This window comes from Cavia porcellus, unplaced genomic scaffold (genome assembly GCF_034190915.1).
Source record: "Cavia porcellus strain 051 isolate PalLab524CR breed Dunkin Hartley unplaced genomic scaffold, mCavPor4.1 scaffold_8, whole genome shotgun sequence".
Taxonomy (NCBI): Eukaryota; Metazoa; Chordata; class Mammalia; order Rodentia; family Caviidae; genus Cavia; species Cavia porcellus.
This window is the reverse complement of record NW_026947491.1, coordinates 84,309,753-84,328,024: the sequence shown is the minus strand read 5'-3', so window position 1 is coordinate 84,328,024 and position 18,272 is coordinate 84,309,753.

Genomic DNA, 18,272 nt, shown 5'->3' with positions numbered 1-18,272 from the left:
GTTATTGGTGAGAATGCTACTGATTTTTGAGTATTGACTTTATATCCTGCTTTGCTCCTGAATTTAGTTATTCTGAGAGTCTTTTGGTGGAATTTTTGGAGTTTTCTATATAAAGGAACATGTCATATGCAAATAATGATAATTTAACTTCTTCCTTTCCTAACCATATCCATTTTATTGTTTTATTTTCTTTCTTTCTTTCTTTCTTTTTTTTTTTTTTTTTTTTTTGGTATCAGGGATTGAACTCACAACCTTGCACTTGCCAGGCAGGCACTTACAGCGCTGAGCTAAATCCCTGGCCCCCTTTTATTTCTTTGTCTTGTCTAATTACTCTACCATTTCAAACTGTATTGGACAGGAACAGTGATAGTGGACATCCTTATCTTATTCCTGTGTTTAGAAGGAAAGCTTGTAGCTTCTCTCTGTTCAGTGTTATGTTGGCCATTGTTTTATGATACATGGCTTTTATCAGAGAGAGGTAAAGATCTTCTGTTCCTATTTTCTTCTGGGTTTTTGTCATGAACTGATATTGGATTTTGTCAAGTGCTTTTTCCACGCCGATTGAGATGATCATACAATTTTTGTCTTTGTTTCTCTTTATGTGTGTATAATATTTATTGATTTGTGTGTGCTGAACCACCCTTGCATCCCTGAAATAAATTCTACATAGTCATGACGTATTGTCTTTTTGTTGATTTGCTGCATTCTGTTTGCCAGTATCTTATTCAGGATTTTTGCATCTGTGTTTGTTAAAGAGACTGGCCTTCAGTTTGCTGTTTTAGGTTGAGCTCTTTTCTGGTTGTGGAATATAGGTAGTGCTTGCTTCCAGGAATGACTTTGAGTATATTGTTTCCCTTTCAATTTCATTAAAAGTTTGAGGAATATTGGCATTAGCTCTCCTCTAAAGTTCTTATAGAATGCAGCAGTGAATCTGTCAAGACCTAGGTTTTTTTTAATTGATAGATTTTTAAATTACCTCTTCAGTTTCACTGACTGATAGTGGGATTATTCAGAATTTTTATACCTTCTTGTTTCAGCTTTGGTAGTTCATATGTATCTGAGAATTTCCCCATTTCTTTTGAATTTTCCATTTGGTTAGAGTACAGGTTCTCAAAATAGCTACCAATAATATAGATTTCAGCAGAATCCATTGTTATTTTGCTTTTTCATTTCTAATTGCATGAATTTGAGTCTTTTCCTTCATTATTTGGTAAGATTGGCTAAGAGTTTCTCTATTTTGTTTAATGTTTCAAAGAAGCAATTCTTTGATTTATAGACTGTAATTTTTAGTTTAAATTTCATTAATTTCTGCTCTGATCTTCATAATTTCTTTCACTTTGGATTTAGATTGTTCTTGCTTTTCTAGGGCCTTGAGAGTCATCATCAGGTTATTTATTTCAGCTCACTCTGTTTTTCTGATGGGACTTCATCATTATAAACTTTCCTCTTAGGACTGCTTTCATTGTGTCTCACAGGTTCTGGTATGTTGTATTGACATTATCATTTGATTCTATAAACTAATTTCTTCTTCAAATTCATCTGTGATCCATTGATTATTCAAAAGGGTATTGTTTAATTTTCATGTGTTTGCTTATTTTCTATGGTGTATTTTGCCATTAATTTCTAGTTTCATTGCTCTGTAATCCAGTAATACAAATGGTTTAATTTCTATGTTTTTGCCTTTACTTAAGCATGCTTCATGGGCCAGTGTGTGTCTACTTTGAAGAAAGTCCCATGCACTGCTGAGAAGCATGTTGTTGGATGGAACATCCTGTGAATATCTAGTTAGTCCATTTATTCAAAAGTTTGGTTTAACTTTGATATTACTTTGTTGATTTTATGTCTAGTTTATCTGTCCATTTGTGACAGTGAGGGAATTGAGCTCCCCTTTTGCAACTCTATTGGTGTTTATCTTAGTTTTTAGGTCCATTAGTGTTTGTTTTATGGAGCTGAGTGCACTGGTATTTGGTGCATCTAGCTTTATAATTCTTAACTCTCCCTGTTGATATGTTCTCTTAACCAGTACATAGTGACTTTTGTCACTTCTGATCAGTCTTAGTTTGATATCTATCCACTTTGTCTAAAATATTGGAGGATAACAACTGCTACTTTTTTCTGGGTTTCCATTGCACGGAATATTGTATTCCATCATTTGATTTTTAATCTATGGCTTTCTTGCTGAGTTAAATGTGCTTCTTATATACTGCATATTTCTGGGTTTTGTTTCTTGATCCAGTCTGCCAATCTGGGTCTTTTGTCTAGGGAAATTGAGACCATTCATATTGAGAATTGTTACTGAGAGATACAGACTTATTCCTGACATTGCATTATTTTCCTGTTGCCTATTTCTCTTTTTTGCTTTTGCTTAGCTGTTCATCTCACCAAGTATATTCCTTCTTTTTGACTTATCAGCACTGTTAGCTTCATTTCTCTTTCTGGGACACCCTTGAGAATTTTTTGTATTGCTAGTTGGATGGTCACGAATTTTATGCTTCTTATCATGAAAATACAGTGATATCTCAGTTCACGAACTTAATTATTTCCACATTTCTGATTGCAAACCAAACCGGATGACTCAAACTGACTCAAATTTCCCCATAAGGCCAACACTGAACCTAACCGCTGAATTTGGTTTAGTTCTCATTCAGTTCAGTTTGTGATCAGAATTGTGAAAATAATTAAGCTTTTGAACTGAGGTATCACTCACTGTATCTCACTTCTCCATCAGTTTGAAAGGAGTTTTGCAGAATACATAAGTCAGAATTGGAAGTTGTTAGCTTTTAGGACTTGAAATACTTGACTCCAAACCCTCTTGGCCTTTAATGTTTGTGCAGAGTCGTGTGCTGTAGTTCTAATGGGTTTCCCTTTGTTTGGGATTCATTGCCTTTCTCAAACAGCTTGTAAGATTTTGTTCCCGTGATGAACTTCTTCTCCCTGAGGCCTCTGGAGACCCCGCATTCACTTTGTCTCTGTTGATTCAGTCTTCATTTGTCATGCGCCAGGAGCCAGGAGCTGGAGAGAAAGTGCAGACTGCCCCTTCCTTTTTCTCTGTTGTGTTCTGCCTCTTCAATTTCTCTAAGGGCTCCAAGTTTCCTGTCAGATCCTTCCTAGGTCCCAGGGATCCACCTCCCTCTGTTTTATTCCCCAAGTTATTGTTTTCCAGTATCTGGATTCTAAATCTTGCAGAGGCTGAGTTGTTGCTTACCAGTCTGTCATCTGTGTATATCACTTTTATTAAAATTTTACTGTAAAAGTGTCAAATATATACTAAAGTAGAGGTAATAGTATAATGGGTGACATGCTTCCTCAGTACCCAGCTTGAGTAATTATCAACAGCCAGTATTTTTCACTATTACCAATGCTGCTTAATATATGGTCCCTGGACTAGCATCCTTAGTCTCATATTGAATATTATTAGAAATGTATATTCATTAGCCTTACCATGGGCAACTGAATAGAATCTCTGAAGTAAAACCCCAGAATCTATGTTTTAATAATCTCTCCAGCTGATTTATAAGTTGGCTAAGGGCTAAAACCACTACTGTATATATAACATCTCCATCTTCTCAGATCGTAAAGCAAATCCCAGCTAATTATTTTAATTTAAAGATTTAATCACATATCATTGTCACTTAAGAAAAGTTTGACTTAATATCGTCAAACATCCAGAATTTAAAATTTTCTCAGACTTTCATAATTTTTCTGTAATAGTGATCAAATTCAGGGCCTTGCACATTTTTAAAAAATAGTTGATTTGTTTGACTCATTTAAATTCTATCTATACATTGCACTAGGGTGACGTGTCTCTTAACTTTCTCTTAATCACTAATGATTTTTTAAAAAAAGTTTTTCTGACATTTATATTCTGAAAAAAATGAGTCACTTGTCAGATAATTTCCCACACTCAGGATTTTGTCAGTTTTTGGCATGTTCCTTTATTCTTTGCACTGTATTTATTGTAATTTATTAGACCTACATCCTGGCTCTATCAGGTTTGATTTGGGGGAGGATGGAATACTTCATAAGTGGAGCTACACTTTTCCCATTTTATCACAACAGAAAGCACTTTGGTGTCTGTCTGTTTTTCTGCAGCTGAGGATGATTAGTAGGTTCAAGTATTGACAGCACGATCATCCAGCATAAAAGTTTCCCATTTCTGACAAGTATATATTATAACCATCTTCCAGTCACTTCCTAGAAGGACCTAGAGCACTTACTTGAGCGGATACTGAGAGTGGCGGGGGGAAGGAAATAATTATTTCAAGAAGCTTTAGGACAGAATCTGAGTCAACTTTGACAACAGGGGATGACATTCAATGGCCTCACTGCTAAGAGAGCTGGGGCTTACAGAAGAGGCAAAAGAGGAGTAACTAAAGTCTGGGTTCCTGTGAGTTCAGTGGGTCTACAGATCCACTTGCAGATCCCGAGTATGTAATCACACTCAGCATCTTTGGCAGTGGAAGTACTGAGTAGAGCTATCCAGTTGGGCAAACTGAACCCTTTGAAATCATCTCCCAGGCTAGCCAAGACAGAAAACAAAAAGCAATATCATGTTCTAGGGCAGAGGGTGATTAGTACTACTCCGGGACCTAAGAGTGAGTGCAGGCTACCACAGCAAGCTTTACCAAGTAATGATCCCAGGATTTGGTGCCATTACTAGAGCATGTAGGGAGCGGCTCAGAATGGGTGCTGCTGTCCTGCCCCTCCCACCTGAAGGCATTTTGTGTGTCAGCCTACATTTCCCATGATCCTCCCCCTTGCCTACAGTGTGCATGACGTGAGCACCTTCCCACTTCAGCCTACATCTCCCATAATCCCCTCTTGTTGACATCACATCCGCTTACCTATGTGCCTAGGTATGACTTCCTGCTAGTCTGATAGGCCCATGACATATGAGGAGATCCAAGCTGGCCTATCCTGTAAGGCCACGTCCTCTTTGACTCTATATAAGCCATGTACACTTCCTGAATAAACAAGACTCGATTGGAATCTCATCCTGTCTCCATCTCTCTTTTGTCTTGCCCAGCCCCCCATCTCTGTCCCCTCTTCAGGCGAGGCCTACGGGCTGATCCACAGGCTGGATCAAGGGCAGATTAATGAGGCTTTGCCACATGGTTTGTGGACATTAATTTCATGAATAATTCTTTTTTATATTTCAATCAGAAATGAGGATAAGTAGTTTACATTAATGTGGAGGATATAATGTTTACTTTCAATTTTGTCCAAGGACCTTTGAAATGCTTTCCTCTTCTATAGTAGTACAGTATGAAGAGATCTGAACTATCTGCAGAACATACATCTATATGGTACATTAATTACGTACTGAATGGGCAGAATAAGAAGGAAGAGGCTTGCATGCCAGAGGCCTTGGTGAGACATGTATGTCTACAGGGTAGAAGCAGATCTGAGAATCTTGTATAAAATTTTCAGAGATTCAGAAATCAGTAGTGACATGTGGAGATACCGCCTGCAGAGTGAACACGAATTTGTATGTATTGCATCTCCTACTATAATGGAGCACAATGCCTGGCGGGCCTCTTTGGGTTTTGGAAGCCACAAACTTCACATATAAGAATTCTGCTTCAGCTCATATTCTGGAATATATGAAATGCTGACTGCTACAAGTATAGCCTGAAGCAACAAAGGGATCTATAAAAACCAGTACAGAGGGCCAAGGATATAGCTTAGTGACTTAAGAACCTACCTGGCAAGTGCAAGGTCCTGAGTTTGATCCCCAGTACAAAAAAAAAAAAAGCCAATATGGACTTTAGGTCAAGTATTAATATTGGCCTCTAGGGTTCTGAACCAAGGGCATGCCATCTCCTGCAAAAGTTTATTTCTTTCAGGAACCAATCCCTGGTATGATATTGGGTCTTAGTAAAGGCAAGAAGTTTGCTCGTAGGGTACCAAATTATCATGTCTTGTAAGTGCTGTCATGAATTGAATTCAGTTAGATGTGCTCAGATTGCTGATGGGTCCAGCAGCAGTTCGTCATAATATGCAAAAGATACATTCAAAAATCAAAACTCAGCAGGACCAGTGGGCATGAGTAGCCGCCCAGACACCTATTGCACCAGCACCCTTTTTCAGGCTGCACCCCTTGGAGGAGGAGGAAAAAACCCCTCAAGCTTGATTATGAAGTTGATTGTCTTAATGTACACTTGGAAATCACATTCAAAAGTAATCTTAAAAGACACCAGAGAGGGAAAATCTTCCTAATGTTTAAGGTTCCAAACTGTGTAACTGATGATCACCTTTATGTGGATGGAGATGTGATCTGTGCTGAGCATTTGCATAGATACACAGGCAATGTCAATGACCTGTCCACCTGGTCAGAGTTCTAAAAAATAAGACTTGGAACATGGGAGAGAGAGTGGTCTGGAATACAGGTATACAGCCAGGCACATGAGAGGGAAGGTTTGTGTATCACATGTTATCCATGGCAGCACAGCACATCATGAAAAACAAACTGAAAAACCAACTAGAAATACTAACACTACTGGAAGGGGAAATAGGTAGAAATCATGAAGACATAGGTGTAGGCAGAGGCTGCATGAACAAAACCCAGATTGCACAGGAATTACTACAAAGAATCAACAAATGGAATCTCACCTTATTAAAAAAGCTTTTATACAACAAAAGAAATCACCAACAGAGTGAAAAGGAAAAAATATAACCAGTTGTCCCTCAGACAAAGCTCTTATATTTAGAATATATTAAGAATTGAAAAAATCAGACCCCCAAATAAAAGACCCAATCCAAAAATGGGCATCTGAAATGAATACCTGCTTCTCAAATGAAGAAATACAAATGGCAAATAAATATATGAAAAAATATTCAATGTCTTTTGTCATCTGAGAGAAGCTAATTGAAATAATACTAAGATTCCATCTCACTCCATAAAGAATGGCTATCATCAAGAAATCAGCCAATAACAAATGATGGAGGAGCTGTAGGTAAAGAGGAACACTTCTCCACTGTTGGTGGGAGTGTAGGCTGGTGCAACCACTGTGAAAATTAGTGTGGAGATTCCTCAAAAAACTAGGATTTGAGGTACTAATTGACCCAGCTATTCCCTTTCAGAGTATCTTCCCAGAAGAATAAAAAACATGATAACGTAGCTATATATGTGCACCCATACTTATAGCAGTGCAATTTGTAATAGCTAAATCTTGGAAACACTCAAATGCCCATTAAATGAGGAATGAATAAAAAAGATTGTGTGTGTGTTTTTAAATATAATAGAGCACTACTCAGCCAGAAAGAAGGATAAACTTGAGACTTTTATAGGTAAAATAGATGTAACTCAAGAGCATACTCAGAAGTGAAATGAACTAGACCCATATGTGTAAACATTGTATAGTCTCACTAGTGTAAAAAATGAATAAATAGGATCCAAAATGTATAATAGATATTGTGAATTGGAAAGAAACAATTTAAAAGGAAAGAGAAACTGTGATGGGAAGAAGGGGGAAAGAAGGAAAGGAAAAGGAGAAAATATGTATAAATTGGATAGTTAGGATAACTCTTAGTTACTAACTCATGGTGATCCTCCTGCTTCAGCCTCCTGAGTGCTGAGATTACAGGTGTGCACTACCACATATGGCTAGCATTTTTAAATAAATGAGCTGTGACTGAAAAACCTGGTGAATGTTTAAGTTTAAAAATTACAGTAAATGATACATTGTCATTAATTCCCTTCACTGTAAACACGTTATCTCTTTACTGTAAACACACGTTGCTCTTAGCAGTTGTGGAAGCCTTTTTCTGTGAATATCTGTAGTGGCACCATCATGGCTGCCTTGACACTCCAAACAAGTTCAAAATAAGTTGACACTTCAAATAAGTTTCATAGTTGTTTTGATCTTGGGGAGGGGCCAAAAGTTGAATAGTGCCAGATCCAGCGGTTAATGTAATGTTTTCACAAGACTGCTTTTCCTTTGGATGACACTCAGCAGCAACATTCACTGTATTTTTCTGTTTTTTATTATTCATTTATTTTTCTCATTTTTTACACTGTATTTTTGGTCACGTATTATAAAGACACTTTGGACAGGATTGACCTCTTCATATCTTCCAATCTGTGAAAACAAAATGTATTTCCATTTAAGATGGCCCTGACAGTAGAGTTATATGCCAAGAAATCCATTCTAAGTTGAAAATGCATTTAGTATACTTAATCTAGTGAACACTGTCTAGCTTTAAATGTGTTTAGAACCCTTGTGTTAATCTTCAGTTGGGCAAAGTTTAGCCTGCCTAATATAACATTTGCTTTATAACGTTGAATGTGTTGAATATACCTGGTATTTTTTTAAAAACTGAAAATTAACAAACAGAACATTAATAACACAGCTGAAAGCACACTGGATTGAAGGATGTTGGAAGCATTTAACTAAAATAGTTCTTGGATAGTGGGGATGTTACAAATGACAGGGTCATCAATTTGTCTTCTGATGATGCTTGAGAAGAGAAGGTAGAAGGTACCAGGCATTGTCACTTGTTGATGGTTTACTAGGCAAGGTGTTCTTTAGAAAGATACTGAGTTTTGACTGAACAGTTTGCTTCTGCTTTTCATTATGTATTTCTTTATAGTGAGCAAGAGCATCCTGGATCTATCTGTCAACTCTTGTGAATCTCGTGTAATTGATGCTCATTTGTTCTAACATCTGTACAATACTAAGAATAGTACCAAATGCCTTAATTTATACTGCACCAGTGTCTTTCTTGGTATAACTCAGGTATTGTTTCCTCCTCTCACTCAGCAATTTTAGTTTTTTCTTTCTCCAGTTTGATCAGCTGCTCATTGGAAATTTCTTCCACTTAATACCAACAAGTCTATGATTGTCCTCTTTACCAAAGCTAAATTACAGTTGTTTCCCAAGCAATAACATCTACTCTTTCATCGATAGCAAAATCTTTGTTAAAGTCTTCCGATGTGTTCATGTCTTCAAAACTTTTTTTCAAATGCCACTTGAGAGCTTGCGTGGGACGTACTTCCATGCCGCAGTAATACTGAGTGGCATTTAGAATGTTAAAAACCTTTCTAAAACTCTTGGAATAGTCAGTCAGATGCAGTTGCTTCAATAGTCTGTGAGAACATCTGGTACAAATAGTATGTTTTAAACACAGCTATTGAGCCTTGGACCATCGGTTGAACATATGCAGTTGTGTTCAGTGGAAAACGCAGAACCTCTACATCTGAATGCAGGTCGCCAATGTGTATTGGATGCCCTGAAACACTGTGTAAAATCAGAATAATCTTCAATATTGGATTCTGTTTTGCATAAAATATTCTCTTGCCTGTGAGTATAACAGTTCAAAAACCATTCTTCAGACAATGCTGATGTCACCCTAGACTTGCTTGTTGTGGTGATAATAGGAAGTGGCAGATTAGGTAAAGGCGTGGATTTGAACCCTTCAAAACTTCCACCCCCAAGGCAGCAGTATATGACATTTTTTATTTAAAGAGAAAGAGAAAAAAAAACAGAGAAAAAGGGTAGAAACAATACAGAATTTCATAAAAATAAACAATAATAAATCGCCAGTCGGTAAGTGACACACAGTCATCTTAGAAATAGTTGCTTGAGTTACAAAATTAAAGTATGCAAAGTGATATTCAAATAATGACACTGCAAACAGTTCTGCTCAATGATCCAACAAGAACTTAGTAATATGGTTATCAATCCTACACACTTGTTTTTTATCTTAAAGAGGGTAAGATTAAACAGAACAAAACACTTTATAAGGAAACAATTTAAAGAAACACAGATTTCAAAGCAAGTCCACTAGCTATCTTCACTGTCTATCTTATTTTCTCTAGTTTTCTTCCAAATAGTTGTGCCCATCTTCATACACATTGAATATATACTGAACTAATATATATATAGAACTAATATAATATATAGAACTAATTAAATCATTACGGGATGATGAAGGCTTTTTAGGTCTTCAAGACCTAATTTTGGGGAAGTCCATAATGACTACCATAATGTTTCTCAGTCTCTTCGTAGTAGCTGTCTTTATCTTTACATATGCTGAAATTGAACATAAGAGACTAGACTAATATCACTCTGAACAGTGAATGATAGTATTGCTAGATTTTATATCATAATGCTACAGAATTAGCATTGGGTTTCTTAGTGTCTCTTCTTCTTCAGAGTATTTGTTCATTACATCGTGTATTACATAATCTGTTCCCGTAAATAGTTTAGAAATTCTTCCCATGTGTGAATCTCTACATGTATATCTATCCTTTCTGTATTATAGGGAAAACAGATCAAAACAAGACAACAAAATAAATTCCTAGAAAAACATGAAATGAAAAAGACATACAGGACCACAATATTAGGTGATCTGCCGTAGTTACTATGCTTTCTCTTGTTATTTTCAATAGAATTGTCCACATCATCAGGCATAATATAATTGAATATAACATTACATAGCTATTTTAATAAAAACACAACTTTGAAGACATTGTAGGACTTGAAAGCAGTTATTAATCAAAACAAAAATGGATATCTTTTACATCTTGTCATCTTCAGAGTAGTTGCCTCTACTCTTAGACTTGATACTATCAAGCATACCAAATTTGAATAAAATCAGTCGAGGCTAAACAGCAGTCTAACAAATCAGCTTCAAATATGATCAGTCATAGTAGGCCAATGTAAGTAATACAGGGTTTCAGTGTAAGTTAATAGGAAATTAAGGATAGTTACCATGGTATAACCTGCTATTTTTGGTTAGCTGTCTGTGCCCTCAAATCTAATATGAGTAGACAGACCGGAACAAAATATAATCAAACTAAACAGAGCGGTAAGACTACTGTGACTTTTAAGTCCTGATACACTTAACAATGTCCTCTGCCTTCTTTTTTTAGACAGTTCCTCCCTTTTCCCTTTCTCAGGGTGCTTTGTATATTTTGGGTCCCCCTAGCTCTTTCAGTATTTAGATTAGGGGGCCACCTGTTATCTGAGTGTTGCTAAACCTTTCTACCCCTGAGCTTGATCTTGAGCTGTACTCCTTTACTTACTAAAGTCACAAGCTTTTCCTTCCTTCCAGCTGTGTAGTTCTACACTGCCCAAAAGTGTCATAGCTTTCCAGTCTATCTGCGGCTGCTGGACGAGTTGTCCCTATTTCTCTCTGGTTTCCTGTCACATATAGCATTGTTTTTTCATCTTTGACTCTCAGTTTATTAACCCTGTTTCAGGTTAAGTGTATTTCCTATTCAGAGCATCTCAATGGAGCCTGCCTTCTAATCTACCCTGCCTGGGTTTCTTTTCGTGAGTGTATCAGGGCTATCTATATTAAAGATTATAGCTGACTGTCTCTGACTCATTTCTGCTATTTTATTCTTCTGCTATTATTTGTCCACTTTACTCCCTCATTCCACTGTCTGCCGCATTCATTGAGGCCTCTCTGTCACTGTTGCTGGAATCCTGGTATTTTTCCTCTCTCTCTCTCTGGAATATCCTTCAGTATTTTTTGTAGTGTTGGGTTGGTGGCCACGAACTCCCACACTTTCTCCTTGTCTTGGAAATATCTTGTTTCCCCATTAATTTTGAGAGAGAGTTTTTCCGGGTACATCAGTCTTGGTTGGAGGTTATTTTCTTTCAGGGCTTGGACTATTTGCCCCCAGGCTCTTCTCGATTTGAGAGTTTGTATTGATAAGTCTGTCATTATTTTGATAGTTTTTTCATTGTAGGTGATCTTCCTCTTTCCTCTGGCTGCTTTTAATATTCTGTTTGTGTGGTGAATTTCTGGAATGTTGATTATTATATGTCTGGGTGTAGATCTGTTCTGGTTGTAGGTGACTGGAGTTCTGTATGCCTCTTTTATCTGGATATCATTTCTTTTTCCTATGCTTGGGAAGTTTTCCTTCTGTGATTATATCTGTGAATAGTCATTGTAGCTCATTTGTAGTTACTCCTGCTTCTTTGCTTATGTTTTTTTTCCTTAAGTTATAAATTCTCTTGTCTTCTAGCCTTTATATTGTTTCTTCCTGGTTCTTTGTTATTTTTAAGAGATCTTTTCTTGCACGATCACATACCATAAATCTCTCTTCAAGTTTCAAAAGGCTAACTTTAGTTTCTGTCAAGCTTTTGTCAGCTTTCAATGGAGTTTTAGTTTCCTGGTAATCTCTTTGGATCTGTTTCATGTATTCTAGATTTTGTTTATATTCTTCATCTAAGATTTCTCTTCCTTTTCTGAGTTCCTCTGTGTTGGGCGCAGGCGCTCAACATACCATACCCCACCCGGGACTAAGGACCACGTCAGCTTCCACAATGCGCTACATCCCTCTCCAAACTAGCCACCCCGTGCTCACTCCGTATTCACCCCGTGCTGATTCTGTGGCAACCCCTGATTGGCCATAGCTGGGTATATTAACTAGAGCCCGAGTCCCATTCCAGCCCTGCCTCCTCGTGAGCAGCTTGTGGCAGCCTGTGATTGGTCACGGCAGAATATATAAGCCAGAGCCCGCAACAATAAAGCAGCAGTTACCTGTTACCAACAAGAGCGTCCTCTGTCTCATTGGGGGGCTGCGCCGGTCACCTCTGTTCTTCCATCTGTGTTCTCTTGGGAGGGGCTTATCATTTCTTTAATTAATCTTTTTATATCTTGCCTCACTTGGATCAGAAGTACAGTTTTAAATTCATCTATAAGGTCATGAAGGTATTTCTTTATGTCCCCTGATGCTGTATCTAATATTGCATGATTACTGCACTGGTTCTCTTCTGTATTTACCTTTCCTGGGCTTACTTTTCCAGTGTCAGTGGCTGGAGGTATTTTTTTAATTTCTGTTTCTTGTCATGTTTCTTGTTTTTTTCAGACTGGAGTGTCCTGGGGGGTCTCTGGCCCTCTCCGTATTGCTTAGGGTCTTTCTGAAGCTTGCTGACTGGGGTTTTGCTGCTCTCCCCAATTTGCTGTTATCCGAGGTATCTTAAACTCCCTCCCAGGAGCTTGGGATGGTGTGGGGACACTCACCCCAGGCCACCCAGTCCAGAGTTCAGGGCGCAGGCAGGCAGGTCCAATTCCCTGAAGCTGATCGAGCATGGCAGGAAACTGGAAAGTTCTAGTTTTGTTTTTTTTTTTTTAATTGTCTAAAGAGGTGTTTTCAAAAGCAGATTCTTTGGGCTCTGTTTGCAGCGGCAGCAGCTCGGTGGGGCTCTGACTGTGTGGGCCTGGTGGTGGAGAAGACACACTTAGCCACCTGGGGACCTTGGGGATGTTCCAGCAGTGAGGGCCCGCTCTGCGCCGGTACCACGGGCTCGGGTCCTTGTGCCAATGGTGAGGGCAAAGGCGGCGATCTGTCCCAGTAAGTCCAGTCCACACCTGTGATGGCACCATGTGCCTTCCTCCTCATGTCCTCTGGGACACAGCCCGGATCTGGGGAGGAGGCAGCTCCCCAGCCTCCAGCCGGCCCGCAGCCACAGAGTCAGAGGTGGCGGCTGGAACACGGTGGTCTGGAGGTACTCAGGGCTGCATGGTGGTGCAGCCGGCCAGGACTGTATGCTTGATTGGTTTTTCTCACCTTAGTTTGTTCTTAGGATGAGAGAATTCCTCTCCCTCTGTTTGGGGCTCCCCATGCTGTATTATGTTGAATTCTAAGTTGACTATCCAGCGGTATATGATTTTGAATGTCTTGAATCCTGGCATTGTCTAGGACTACCTTGATGTAGGTATGGTGCAGCATATACTTGTAAGAATAAATTTGATAACTGACATATCTATCCCGGAAAATATTTTCATCCACACTTATTCAATGCAGCCATTCCTTAAGACATTTGGAGCTTTCATTGTTGGCAGTTGCTACTTCCTTGTTGACCCCTGTAGTAGGAAAATTATGATGTCTTTGAAGATCTGGGGTCACTCCTAAATTGCTACAAACATTTTCATGTATGTAGGATCATTGGGACACTCTTGTAGTGTATCAGAAGAGCTTTTTGCCTTACCCGGGTCCTAGACAGGCTAAGTGGCCTATGCTTTTGTGTCTGGTCTCCTCAGTATGCGGCAAGTCATTTCTCCACGTCATCAGTAGGCTTAGTTCTTTTCTTTTTGATGACGGTGGATTTAACCCATGCTGATTCATAGCACCACTCATTTACTTCTTGATGGTTGAGATCATCAATTTTAAAAGTCAATTTGTGTGCAGTAGCAATGAATTATTCTGAGTTTTATCTCAAATGGTATAATTGTCTCCCCCTTCACTTCCTCCTCCATTTTTATATTCATTACTATAGCTTGAACCTGGGGGCCTCACTCCCCTGGCTCTTCCTCTCTTTATCAGAAGCAGGAGACATAAATATGCACTTTGTAGATCACACCGAATAAAAAACACAATATTCAAAAAATGCCCCCAAAATGTACTTAACATAGTATGCTGAAGTGTCAGTTGTTTACTACCATGATTATATGACTGGCAGAATTGTGGGTGTGGTCCAGGTCCAGTATCATGAGACTATTACACTACGTATTGCCACCATCCTAGGAAAAGATCAAATTCAAAACTTTTTAGGCAGGGTTTTGCTATGTAGTCCAGGCTGGCCTCTAATTCACTATGTAGTCCATGTTGGCCTCAAACTCATGGCAGTCCTCCTGCCTCAGCCTACTGAAGGCCAAAATTCAAAACCTGAAGTACAATTTCTCATGACTATGTGTCATTCTCATGCCACTGTAAAGTACAAAAAATTATAAATTAAGAAATCAAATTGGGAACTGTCTATATTTATGTCTACTTGAATTTCTCTTGGCAATGTTTTGTAGTTTGCATTGCAACAGTCTTTCATTTGCTTAGATAATTCCTAAATATTTAATTTTCCCCCTCATTCTGTTATAGATTTTGTTTACCAATGTTGGGAATCAAGTCCAGAGGCCAGTGTTCTACCAGTGATCTACATCACTAGCCAATGGAATTGTTTTTGGAATTTCATTTCCAAATATTTTGTTAATTATGGATCTGGTTTTTTTGTGTTTGCTTTGTATTCTGCTATTTTGCTGAATTTACTTATTCATTCTTAGTTTTATGAAATCTTTGGGGTTTTCTACAAAAGATCATATTTGCAGACAGAAACACTTTTGTATTTGTCATCTGTGATCTTTCATGAACGCACTTTTCATGTCTTTGCTATTACCTTAAATGAGTTACTATGAACAATTTTTATTATCTTGTATTTCTTTATATATTCTGAGTCAAAGTCTTTTATTTTATTTTTTTTTTGTCTTTTTCCTTTTTATCGGTACCAGGGATCGAACTCATGACTACCTGCTTGCAAGGCAGGTGCTTATGCCGCTGAGCTAAATCCCCAGCCCCAAAGTCTTCTTGTATGGTGACTATTTCCCAGTCTAGCACGTAAGGTAGTTAATTTTAACTTTCATATAATTTGTAAATGTTTTATTTATGGGTGTCTTTGTATTTCATGTAAGAAATATTTCCTACTCCATGTTATAAAGATACTCTTCCATGTTTCCTTCTAGAAATTCTATGAACCTGGGTCTTATGTTAGGCCTGTGATCCATTCTGAATTAATTTCTATGTGTGGAAAAAAAGTGCAGAAGTTTCCTTTTTTTCTGTTCTTTTAAAACACAAGTCCATATATATTTTTTCAGCAATACATTTTTATTGCTTTAATGCTCTATAAAAAATGAATTGACAGTATTTGTAGACCAATATCACAATTCATTCTATTTATCAACTAGTCTAACACTGTTTTGAATATATTCATTTTTATTCTTTCAAATTTTATGTAGCATTATGGTAAATTTTATGGTAGCCACTATAGATCTCCTGTTGTCTTGCTTTGAAATCTGTTACTTACATTGTTTTGCTTCTGATCTGCTTTGTTCTGTTTTGTTAGTTTAGTTTTACCCTTTTTAAATATGAAAAATAAATTTTATGTAGTGAGGTTTGAACTCAGGGCCTTGGTATTGTGCTACATTCCCAAAGCTTATTTTATTTTGAGATAGTGTCTTTCTAATTTGCTCAGGCTAGCCTCAAACTTGAGATCCTTCTGCCTCAGTTTCCCTGAGTGCTGGTATTACAGGCATGTGGTACCATGTTTGGCTGAATATCATAACTTTTCAGCGTCTTTAAAACTGGGCAGTGTATTTTTTCTAAAGCTTGTTTTGGCTGTTCTAGATCCTCTTATTTTTATATATATTTTAGAATTATTTTAGATATATGTAATATATTTTAGAATTATTATCTATGTATTCAATAAGCAAAAAATCACTGACTTTTTTAAAAATAGTAACTGGGTTGGATCTATAAAATCAATGACAGCCTAATGATATTTTCTTATTGATGAATGTATTTGTCCTTTAAATCTTTTAAAATTTCCTTCAGTTGTTTTAGTTTTTCAATGCAGTGATGTTATACATTCTTAAGTTTATTCCTGGATTTCTGATATTTTTGTAGATACCAATAGAGTTTCTTACAATTTGCTTCCTAAGTGTTTGATCCTAATACTTTTTTTGTATATTGACCCTGTATTCTATGACTTGCTAAATTAACTTGGTTCAGTAGTTTTGTATATCCTATAGGTGTTTGTATGTATGTTCCTGTGGTTTTTCTTCCAAATTTGTTGGTATTTTTGTACCATAAAATTTGGTATAACGTGCAAATCAGTGACTTTAGTATATTCTGAGTCTCACCCAACCATCATCACTACATAGTTCAATGTTTTAATCACACCAAATATAAACCCACTGTTTAGCAGTGACTATCTATTGCCCCAATGCACAGCCCCTATCACTAATCAACTTTCTTTCATGGATTTGCCAGTTTTGGACACTCCATATAAATTGAACCATACATAGCTTTCACTTAGTATATAATGTGTTTAATTTTCATTAATGATGTTGCATGGTTCCTTTTAATGTTGAGTAGTATTCTATTGTATGGCTACTCCACATACTTAATGCATTTATTAGTTTGTATTTGTACTGCTTTTACTTTTTGGTTGTCATCAATACTGCAGCTATGAACATCTGTGATGTTTGAGTCAATGTATTTCCAGTTCATCTGGGTACTTATGTAGGAGTGGAGTTTTAGGGTCATATGGCAACCCTATGTATAACCAGTCTCTCCAGAACTGCCAAACTATTCCCAAAGCAATTGCATTCCTTTACATTCCTAACACTAGGTTATGAGGATTCTAATCTCTCCAAACCTAACCCTCGTTTGCTGTCTTTTGATTATAAATAGCACAGTAAAGTGGTTTCTGACTTTGATTTGCATTTCTCCAATGATGAATCATGTTGGGCATCTTTCCACATTACGTCATCTGTGTATCTTCGGTAGAGACACATCTATTCACATCTTTTGTCAAGTCTTTAGCTTGTTGTTGAATTAGGATTCTTCATGTATTATGAGCATTATATTCTTACATGATTCCTAAAATAGTTTCTCTTGCCCAGGGCAGAGGTCCTATTGCTTTCTTGATAAGTGTTCTTTGCAGCACAAATCGTTTTAATTTTGATGAAGTGCAATTTATTCCCCTTTGGTTGTTAGCACTTTTTAGTGTTACCTAAGTAACCAACACTTAATTTAAGGTCATGAAGATCTATGTTTATAATTTTTCTAAGAGTTTTATAATTTTTGGCTCTTACAGTGGATTTTTTTTTGACAGTACTGGGAATTGAAATCAGAGTTAACATGGAGTCTTTTTAATTTGCAATAGTCTCACTAAATTGCCCAGACTGGCCTTGATCTCCTGCTTCAGCTTTCTAAGTAGCTGGGATTACATGTGTGCACTACCACACTCAGCTCCTTTAAATTATGGGTGTTGAGTACTATGTCTCATTACAGGAAGTTTACAGGACTTTGGTCTGGAATTTTTTTATAAAACAGTAAAAGTTGGCTATCAAAATCATGCTGTTTTATTACCTGAAATAGCTGTAGGGTTAGTACACTGTCTTATATGTGTGATAAAATTTACCATTGCAGTCCTCTGAGTCTGGGTTTACTTTTTTTTTTTTCCTTACAAATTCCAGTTCTTAGAGACTGGGTTAGATTTTTTTCCTGTGTGTTTCTATTTTGGTAGTGCTGGGTATCAAACCTAGGGCCTTGTAATGCTAGTCAAGTGTTCTATCACTGAACTACGCCCATAGCCCCCATGTTAGTTTTGGTAATTGTATTTTTTAGTTGTGTATTTTGCTTAAATTGTTCAATTTACTGGAATAAAACTGTTTACAGTATCCCTTTAATATTTATAATTCCATTAGAATGAATTTTCATTAAAGTACAAATTTCTGCACACAAAATCAGGTGATAATCA